We start from the raw sequence: 10815 nt of genomic DNA, 5'->3' as shown, positions 1-10815 counted from the left end.
GGGTGAGTCAGCCTCTGGGGTGATCCTTACTGAGCACCGCTGCAGGTGACATGCACCCATGGGGATGACACCTCTGTGGGTGAGTCAGCCTCTGCGGTGATCCTTACTGAGCATCGCTGCAGGTGACATGCACCCATGGTGATGACACCCCTGTGAGTGAGTCAGCCTCTGGGGTGATCCTTACTGAGCACCGCTGCAGGTGACATGCACCCATGGGGATGACACTCCTGTGAGTGAGTCAGCCTCTGGGGTGATCCTTACTGAGCACCGCAGCAGGTGACATGCACCCGTGGGGATGGCACCCCTGAGAGTGAGTCAGCCTCTGGGGTGATCCTTACTGAGCACCAATGGAAGTGACATACACCCATGGGGACGACACCCCTGTGAATGAGTCAGCCTCTGGGGTGATCCTTTCTGAGCACCGCTGCAGGTGACATGCACTCATGGGGATGACACCTCTGTGAGTGAGTCAGCCTCTGGGATGATCCTTACTGAGCACCGCTGCAGGTGACATGCACCCATGGGGATGACACCTCTGTGAGTGAGACAGCCTCTGTGATGATCCTTACTGAGCACCGCTGCAGGTGACATGCACCCATGGGGATGACACCCCTGTGAGTGAGACAGCCTCTGGGTTGATAATTACTGAGCACCGCTGCAGGTGACATGCACCCATGGAGATGACACCCCTGTGAGTGAGTCAGCCTCTGGGGTGATCCTTACTGAGCACCGCTGCAGGTGACATGTATCCATGGGGATGACACCCCTGTGGGTGAGTCAGCCTCTGGGGTGATCCTTACTGAGAACCACTACAGGTGACATGCACCCATGGGGATGGCACCCCTGTGATTGAGTCAGCCTCTGGGGTGATCCTTACTGAGCACCACTGCAGGTGACAGGCACCCATGGGGATGACACCCCTGTGAGTGAGTCAGCCTCTGGGGTGGTCCTTACTGAGCACTGCTGCAGGTGACATGCACCCGTGGGGATTACACCCCTGTGGGTAAGTCAGCCTCTGGGGTGATCATTACTGACCACCGCTGCAGGTGACATGCACCCATGGGGATGACACCCCTGTAGATGAGTCAGCCTCTGTGGTGATCCTTACTGAGCACCGCTGCAGGTGACATGCACCCATGGGGATGACACCCCTGTGGATGAGTCAGCCTCTGGGGTGATACTTACTGAGCACCGCTGCAGGTGACATGCACCCATGGGGTGACACCTCTGTGAGTGAGTCAGCCTCTGGGGTGATCCTTACTGAGCACCGCTGCAGGTGACATGCACCCATGGGGTGACACCTCTGTGAGTGAGTCAGTCTCTGGGGTGGTCCTTACTGAGCACTGTTGCAGGTGACATGCACCCATGGGAATGACACCCCTGTGAGTGAGTCAGCCTCTGGGGTGATCCTTACTGAGCTCCGCTGCAGAAGACATGCACCCATGGGGGTGACACCCCTGTGAGTGAGTCAGCCTCTGGGGTGATCCTTACTGATCTCCGCTGCAGGAGACATGCACCCATGGGGGTGACACCCCTGTGAGTGAGTCAGCCTCTGGGGTGATCCTTACTGAGCACCACTGCAGGTGACATGCACCCATGGGGATGACACCCCTGTGAGTGAGTCAGCCTCTGGGGTGATCCTTACTGAGCAACGCTGCAGGTGACATGCACCCGTGGGGATGACACCCCTGTGAGTTAGACAGCCTCTGGGGTGATTCTTACTGAGCACCTCTGCAGGTGACATGCACCCTTGGGGATGACACCCCTGTGAGTGAGACAGAATCTGGGGTGATCTTTACTGAGCACCGCTGCAGATGACATGCACCCATGGGGATGACACTCCTGTGAGTGAGTCAGCCTCTGGGGTGATCCTTACTGAGCACCGCTGCAGGTGACATGCACCCGTGGGGATGGCACCCCTGTGAGTGAGTCAGCCTCTGGGGTGATCCTTACTGAGCACCAATGGAAGTGACATACACCCATGGGGACGACACCCCTGTGAATGAGTCAGCCTCTGGGGTGATCCTTTCTGAGCACCGCTGCAGGTGACATGCACTCATGGGGATGACACCTCTGTGAGTGAGTCAGCCTCTGGGATGATTCTTACTGAGCACAACTGCAGGTGACATGCAACCATGGGGATGACACCTCTGTGAGTGAGACAGCCTCTGGGATGATCCTTACTGAGCACCGCTGCAGGTGACATGCACCCATGGGGATGACACCCCTGTGAGTGAGACAGCCTCTGGGTTGATAATTAGTGAGCACCGCTGCAGGTGACATGCACCCATGGAGATGACACCCCTGTGAGTGAGTCAGCCTCTGGGGTGATCCTTACTGAGCACCGCTGCAGGTGACATGTACCCATGGGGATGACATCCCTGTGGGTGAGTCAGCCTCTGGGGTGATCCTTACTGAGGACCGCTGCAGGTGACATGCACCCATGGGGTTGGCACCCCTGTGATTGAGTCAGCCTCTGGGGTGATCCTTACTGAGCACCACTGCAGGTGACATGCACCCATGGGGATGACACCCCTGTGAGTGAGTCAGCCTCTGGGGTGGTCCTTACTGAGCACTGCTGCAGGTGACATGCACCCGTGGGGATGACACCCCTGTGGGTAAGTCAGCCTCTGGGGTGATCATTACTGACCACCGCTGCAGGTGACATGCAACCATGGGGATGACACCCCTGTGGATGAGTCAGCCTCTGGGTTGATCCTTACTGAGCACCGCTGCAGGTGACATGCACCCATGGGGTGACACCTCTGTGAGTGAGTCAGCCTCTGGGGTGATCCTTACTGAGCACCGCTGCAGGTGACATGCACCCATGGGGATGACACCCCTCTGAGTGAGTCTGCCTCTGGGGTGATCCTTACTGAGCACCGCTGCAGGTGACATGCACCCATGGGGATGGCACCCCTGTGGGTGAGTCAGTCTCTGGGGTGATCCTTACTGAGCACTGTTGCAGGTGACATGCACCCATGGAAATGTCACCCCTGTGAGTGAGTCAGCCTCTGGGGTGATCCTTACTGAGCTCCGCTGCAGGAGACATGCACCCATGGGGGTGACACCCCTGTGAGTGAGTCAGCCTCTGGGGTGATCCTTACTGAGCTCCGCTGCATGTGACATGCACCCATGGGGATGACACCCCTCTCAGTGAGTCTGCCTCTGGGGTGATCCTTACTGAGCACCGCTGCAGGTGACATGCACCCATGGGGATGACACCCCTGTGAGTGAGTCAGCCTCTGAAGTGATTCTTACTGAGCACCTCTGCAGGTGACATGCACCCTTGGGGATGACACCCCTGTGAGTGAGACAGCCTCTGGGGTGATCCTTACTGAGCTCCGCTGCATGTGACATGCACCCATGGGGATGACACCCCTCTCAGTGAGTCTGCCTCTGGGGTGATCCTTACTGAGCACTGCTGCAGGTGACATGCACCCATGGGGATGACACCCCTGTGAGTGAGTCAGCCTCTGAAGTGATTCTTACTGAGCACCTCTGCAGGTGACATGCACCCTTGGGGATGACACCCCTGTGAGTGAGACAGCCTCTGGGGTGATCCTTACTGAGCTCCGCTGCAGGTTACATGCACCCATGGGGATGACACCACTGTGAGTGAGTCAGCCTCTGGGGTGATCCTTACTGAGTACCGCTGCAGGTGACATGCACCCATGGAGATGACACCCCTGTGAGTGAGTCAGCCTCTGGGGTGATCTTTCCTGACCACCGCTGCAGGTGACATGCACCCAAGGGGATGACACCACTGTGAGTGAGACAGCCTCTGGGGTGATTACTACTGAGCACCGCTGCAGGTGACATGCACCCATGGGGATGACACCCCTGTGAGTGAGTCAGCCTCTGGGGTGATCCTTACTGAGCACCGCTGCAGGTGACATGCACCCATGGGGATGACACCCCTGTGAGTGAGTCAGCCTCTGGGGTGATCCTTACTGAGCACCGAAGCAGGTGACATGCACCCGTGGGTATGGCACCCCTGTGAGTGAGTCAGCCTCTGGGGTGAACCTTACTGAGCACCGATGGAAGTGACATACACCCATGGGGACGACACCCCTGTGAATGCGTCAGCCTCTGGGGTGATCCTTACTGAGCATCGCTGCAGGTGACATGTACCCATGGGGATGACACCCCTGTGAGTGAGTCAGCCTCTGGGGTGATCCTAACTGAGCACCAGTACAGGTGACATGCACCCATGGGGATGACACCCCTGTGGGTGAGTCAGCCTATGGGGTGATCCTTACTGAGCACTGCTGCAGGTGACATGCACCCATGGGGATGACACCCCTGTGAGTGAGTCAGCCTCTGGGGTGATCCTTACTGAGCTCCGCTGCAGGTGCCATGCACCCATGGGGATGACACCCCTGTGAGTGAGTCAGCCTCTGGGGTGATCCTTACTGAGCACCGCTGCAGGTGACATGCACCCATGGGGATGACACCCCTGTGGGTGAGACAGCCTCTGGGATGATTCTCACTGAGCTCCGCTGCAGGTGATATGCACCCATGGGGATGACACCGCTGTGAGTGAGACAGCCCCTGGAGTGATCCTTACTGCGCTCCACTGCAGGTGACATGTGCCCATGGGGATGACACCTCTGTGAGTGAGTCAGCCTCTCAGGTGATCCTTACTGAGCACCGCTTCAGGTGACATGCACCCATGGAGATGACACCCCTGTGAGAGAGTCAGCCTCTGGGGTGATCCTTACTGAGCAGCGCTGCAGTTGACATGCACCCATGGGGATGACACCTCTGTGGGTGAGTCAGCCTCTGGGGTGATCCTTAATGAGCACCGCTGCAGGTGACATGCACCCATGGGGATGACACCTATGTGAGTGAGACTGCCTCTGGGGTGATCCTTACTGAGCACCGCTGCAGGTGACATGCACCCATGGGGATGACACCCCTGTGAGTGAGACAGCCTCTGGGGTGATCCTTACTGAGCTCAGCTGCAAGTGACATGCACCCATGGGGATGACACCTCTGTGGGTGAGTCAGCCTCTGGGGTGATCATTACTGAGCACCGCTGCAGGAGACAAGCACCCATGGGGATGACACCCCTGTGAGTGAGTCAGCCTCTGGGGTGATCCTTACTGAGCACCGCTGCAGGTGACATGACCCATGGGGGTGACACCCCTGTGAGTGAGACAGCCTCTGGGGTGATCCTTACTGAGCACCGCTGCAGGTGACATGCACCCATGGAGATGACACCCCTGTGAGTGAGTCAGCCTCTAGGGTGATCCTTACTGAGCACCGCTGCAGTTGACATGCACCCATGAGGATGACACCCCTGTGAGTGAGTCAGCCTCTAGGGTGATCCTAACTGAGCACCGCTGCAGGTGACATGCACCCATGGGGATGACACCCCTGTGAGTGAGACAGCCTCTGGGGTGATCTTTACTGAGCACCGCTGCAGGTGACATGCACTCATGGGGATGACACCCCTGTGAGTCAGTCAGCCTCTGGGGTGATCCTTACTGAGCACCGCTGCAGGTGACAAGCATCCATGGGGATGACATCCCTGTGAGTGAGTCAGCCTCTGGGGTGATTCTTACTGAGCATCGCTGCAGGTGACATGCACCCATGAGGATGACACCCCTGTGAGAGAGTCAGCCTCTGGGGTGATCCTCACTGAGCACTGCTGCAGGTGACATGCACCCATGAGGATGACACCTCTGCGAGTGAGTCAGCCTCTGGGGTGATCCTTACTGAGCACTGCTGCAGGTGACATGCACCCATGGGGATGACACCCCTGTGGGTGAGTCAGCGTCTGGGGTGATCCTTACTGAGCATCGCTGCAGGTGATATGTACCCATGGGGATGACACCCCTGTGAGTGAGTCAGCCTCTGGGGTGATCCTTACTGAGCTCCGCTACAGGTTACATGCACCCATGGGGATGACACCCCTGTGAGTGAGACAGCCTCTGGGATGATTCTCACTGAGCTCCGCTGCAGGTGACATGCACCCATGGGGATGACACCCCTGTGAGTGAGACAGCCCCTGGGGTGATCCTTACTGCGCACCACTGCAGTTGACATGTGCCCATGGGGATGACACCTCTGTGAGTGAGTCAGCCTCTGGGGTGATCCTTACTGAGCAGCGCTGCAGTTGACATGCACCCATGGGGATGACACCTCTGTGGGTGAGTCAGCCTCTGAGGTAATCCTTAATGAGCACCGCTGCAGGTGACATGCACCCATGGGGATGACACCTATGTGAGTGAGACTGCCTCTGGGGTGATCCTTACTGAGCACCGCTGCAGGTGACATGCACCCATGGGGATGACACCCCTGTGAGTGAGACAGCCTCTGGGGTGATCCTTACTGAGCACCGCTACAGGTGACATGACCCATGGGGATGACACCCCTGTGAGTGAGTCAGCCTCTGGGGTGATCCTTACTGAGCACCGCTGCAGGAGACAAGCACCCATGGGGATGACACCCCTGTGAGTGAGTCAGCCTCTAGGGTGATCCTAACTGAGCACCGCTGCAGGTGACATGCACCCATGGGGATGACACCCCTGTGAGTGAGACAGCCTCTGGGGTGATCCTTACTGAGCACCGCTGCAGGTGACATGCACCCATGGAGATGACACCCCTGTGAGTGAGTCAGCCTCTAGGGTGATCCTTACTGAGCACCGCTGCAGGTGACAAACACCCATGGGGATGACACCCCTGTGAGTGAGTCAGCCTCTGGAGTGATCCTTACTGAGCACCGCTGCAGGTGACATGCACCCATGGGGATGACACCCCTGTGAGTCAGTCAGCCTCTGGGGTGATCCTTACTGAGCACCGCTGCAGGTGACAAGCACCCATGGGGATGACACCCCTGTGAGTGAGTCAGTCTCTGGGGTGATCCTTACTGAGCACCGCTGCAGGTGACAAGCACCCATGGGGATGACACCCCTGTGAGTGAGTCAGCCTCTGGAGTGATCCTTACTGAGCACCGCTGCAGGTGACAAGCACCCATGGGGATGACACCCCTGTGAGTCAGTCAGCCTCTGGGGTGATCCTTACTGAGCACTGCTGCAGGTGCCATGCACCCATGGGGATGACACCCCTGTGAGTGAGTCAGCCTCTGGGGTGATCCTTACTGAGCACCGCTGCAGGTGACATGCACCCATGGGGATGACACCCCTGTGGGTGAGACAGCCTCTGGGATGATTCTCACTGAGCTCCGCTGCAGGTGATATGCACCCATGGGGATGACACCGCTGTGAGTGAGACAGCCCCTGGGGTGATCCTTACTGCGCTCCACTGCAGGTGACATGTGCCCATGGGGATGACACCTCTGTGAGTGAGTCAGCCTCTCAGGTGATCTTTACTGAGCACCGCTGCAGGTGACATGCACCCATGGAGATGACACCCCTGTGAGAGAGTCAGCCTCTGGGGTGATCCTTACTGAGCAGCGCTGCAGTTGACATGCACCCATGGGGATGACACCTCTGTGGGTGAGTCAGCCTCTGGGGTGATCCTTAATGAGCACCGCTGCAGGTGACATGCACCCATGGGGATGACACCTATGTGAGTGAGACTGCCTCTGGGGTGATCCTTACTGAGCACCGCTGCAGGTGACATGCACCCATGGGGATGACACCTATGTGAGTGAGACTGTCTCTGGGATGATCCTTACTGTGCACCGCTGCAGGTGACATGCACCCATGGGGATGACACCCCTGTGGGTGAATCAGCCTCTGGGATGATCCTTACTGAGCACAGCTGCAGGTGACATGCACCCATGGGGATGACACCCCTGTGAGTGAGACAGCCTCTGGGTGATCCTAACTGAGGATCGCTGCAGGTGACATGCACCCATGGGGATGACACCCCTGTGAGTGAGACAGTCTCTGGGGTGATCCTTACTGAGCTCAGCTGCAAGTGACATGCACCCATGGGGATGACACCTCTGTGGGTGAGTCAGCCTCTGGGGTGATCCTTACTGAGCACGGCTGCAGGTGATATGCACCCATGGGGATGACACCCCTGTTAGTGAGTCAGCCTCTGGGGTGATCCTTACTGAGCACGGCCGCTGCAGGTGACATGCACCCATGGGGATGACACCCCTGTGAGTGAGTCAGCCTCTGGGGTGATCCTTACTGAGCATCGCTGCAGGTGACATGCACCCATGGGGATGACACCTCTGTGAGTGAGTTAGCCTCTGGGGTGATCCTTACTGAGCACCGCTGCAGGAGACAAGCACCCATGGGGATGACACCCCTGTGAGTGAGTCTGCCTCTGGGGTGATCCTTACTGAGCATCGCTGCAGGTGACATGCACCCATGGAGATGACACCCCTGTGGTTGAGTCAGCCTCTGGGGTGAATCTTACTGAGCACCGCTGCAGGTGACAAGCACCCATGGGGATGACACCCCTGTGAGTGAGTCAGCCTCTGGGGTGATCCTTACTGAGCACCGCTGTAGGTGACTTGCACCCATGGGGATGACACCCCTGTGAGTGAGTCAGCCTCTGGGGTAATCCTTACTGAACACCGCTGCAGGTGACAACCACCCATGGAGATGACACCCCTGTGAGTGAGTCAGCCTCTGGGCTGAATCTTACTGAGCACCTCTGCAGGTTACAAGGAAGGACCCATGGGGATGACACCCCTGTGGGTGAGTCAGCCTCTGGGGTTATCCTTACTGAGCACTGCTGCAGGTGACATGCACCCATGGGGATGAAACCCCTGTGAGTGAGTCAGCCTCTAGGGTGATCCTAACTGAGCACCGCTGCAGGTGACATGCACCCATGGGGATGACACCCCTGTGAGTGAGACAGCCTCTGGGGTGATCCTTACTGAGCACCGCTGCAGGTGACATGCACCCATGGAGATGACACCCCTGTGAGTGAGTCAGCCTCTAGGGTGATCCTTACTGAGCACCGCTGCAGGTGACAAACACCCATGGGGATGACACCCCTGTGAGTGAGTCAGCCTCTGGAGTGATCCTTACTGAGCACCGCTGCAGGTGACATGCACCCATGGGAATGACACCCCTGTGAGTCAGTCAGCCTCTGGGGTGATCCTTACTGAGCACCGCTGCAGGTGACAAGCACCCATGGGGATGACACCCCTGTGAGTGAGTCAGTCTCTGGGGTGATCCTTACTGAGCACCGCTGCAGGTGACAAGCACCCATGGGGATGACACCCCTGTGAGTGAGTCAGCCTCTGGGGTGATCCTTGCTGAGCTCCGCTGCAGGTGACATGCACCCATGGGGGTGACACCCCTGTGAGTGAGTCAGCCTCTGGTGTGATCCTTACTGAGCTCCGCTACAGGATACATTCACCCATGGGGATGACACCCCTGTGAGTGAGACAGCCTCTGGGATGATTCTCACTGAGCTCCGCTGCAGGTGACATGCACCCATGGGGATGACACCGCTGTGAGTGAGACAGCCCCTGGGGTGATCCTTACTGCGCACCACTGCAGGTGACATGTGCCCATGGGGATGACACCTCTGTGAGTGAGTCAGCCTCTCAGGTGATCCTTACTGAGCACCGCTGCAGGTGACATGCACCCATGGAGATGACACCCCTGTGAGAGAGTCAGCCTCTGGGGTGATCCTTACTGAGCAGCGCTGCAGTTGACATGCACCCATGGGGATGACACCTCTGTGGGTGAGTCAGCCTCTGGGGTGATCCTTAATGAGCACCGCTGCAGGTGACATGCACCCATGGGGATGACACCTATGTGAGTGAGACTGCCTCTGGGGTGATCCTTACTGAGCACCGCTGCAGGTGACATGCACCCATGGGGATGACACCTATGTGAGTGAGACTGTCTCTGGGGTGATCCTTACTGTGCACCGCTGCAGGTGACATGCACCCATGGGGATGACACCCCTGTGGGTGAATCAGCCTCTGGGATGATCCTTACTGAGCGCAGCTGCAGGTGACATGCACCCATGGGGATGACACCCCTGTGAGTGAGACAGCCTCTGGGTGATCCTAACTGAGGATCGCTGCAGGTGACATGCACCCATGGGGATGACACCCCTGTGAGTGAGACAGTCTCTGGGGTGATCCTTACTGAGCTCAGCTGCAAGTGACATGCACCCATGGGGATGACACCTCTGTGGGTGAGTCAGCCTCTGGGGTGATCCTTACTGAGCACGGCTGCAGGTGATATGCACCCATGGGGATGACACCCCTGTTAGTGAGTCAGCCTCTGGGGTGATCCTTACTGAGCACGGCCGCTGCAGGTGACATGCACCCATGGGGATGACACCCCTGTGAGTGAGTCAGCCTCTGGGGTGATCCTTACTGAGCATCGCTGCAGGTGACATGCACCCATGGGGATGACACCTCTGTGAGTGAGTTAGCCTCTGGGGTGATCCTTACTGAGCACCGCTGCAGGAGACAAGCACCCATGGGGATGACACACCTGTGAGTGAGTCTGCCTCTGGGGTGATCCTTACTGAGCATCGCTGCAGGTGACATGCACCCATGGAGATGACACCCCTGTGGTTGAGTCAGCCTCTGGGGTGAATCTTACTGAGCACCGCTGCAGGTGACAAGCACCCATGGGGATGACACCCCTGTGAGTGAGTCAGCCTCTGGGGTGATCCTTACTGAGCACCGCTGTAGGTGACTTGCACCCATGGGGATGACACCCCTGTGAGTGAGTCAGCCTCTGGGGTAATCCTTACTGAACACCGCTGCAGGTGACAACCACCCATGGAGATGACACCCCTGTGAGTGAGTCAGCCTCTGGGCTGAATCTTACTGAGCACCTCTGCAGGTTACAAGGAAGGACCCATGGGGATGACACCCCTGTGGGTGAGTCAGCCTCTGGGGTTATCCTT

The sequence above is a fragment of the Phyllobates terribilis genome, unplaced genomic scaffold (assembly GCF_046119375.1).
Source record: "Phyllobates terribilis strain yellow unplaced genomic scaffold, ASM4611937v1 Scaffold_630__1_contigs__length_931244, whole genome shotgun sequence".
NCBI lineage: Eukaryota > Metazoa > Chordata > Amphibia > Anura > Dendrobatidae > Phyllobates > Phyllobates terribilis.
Note: the sequence above shows the minus strand (reverse complement) of the source record.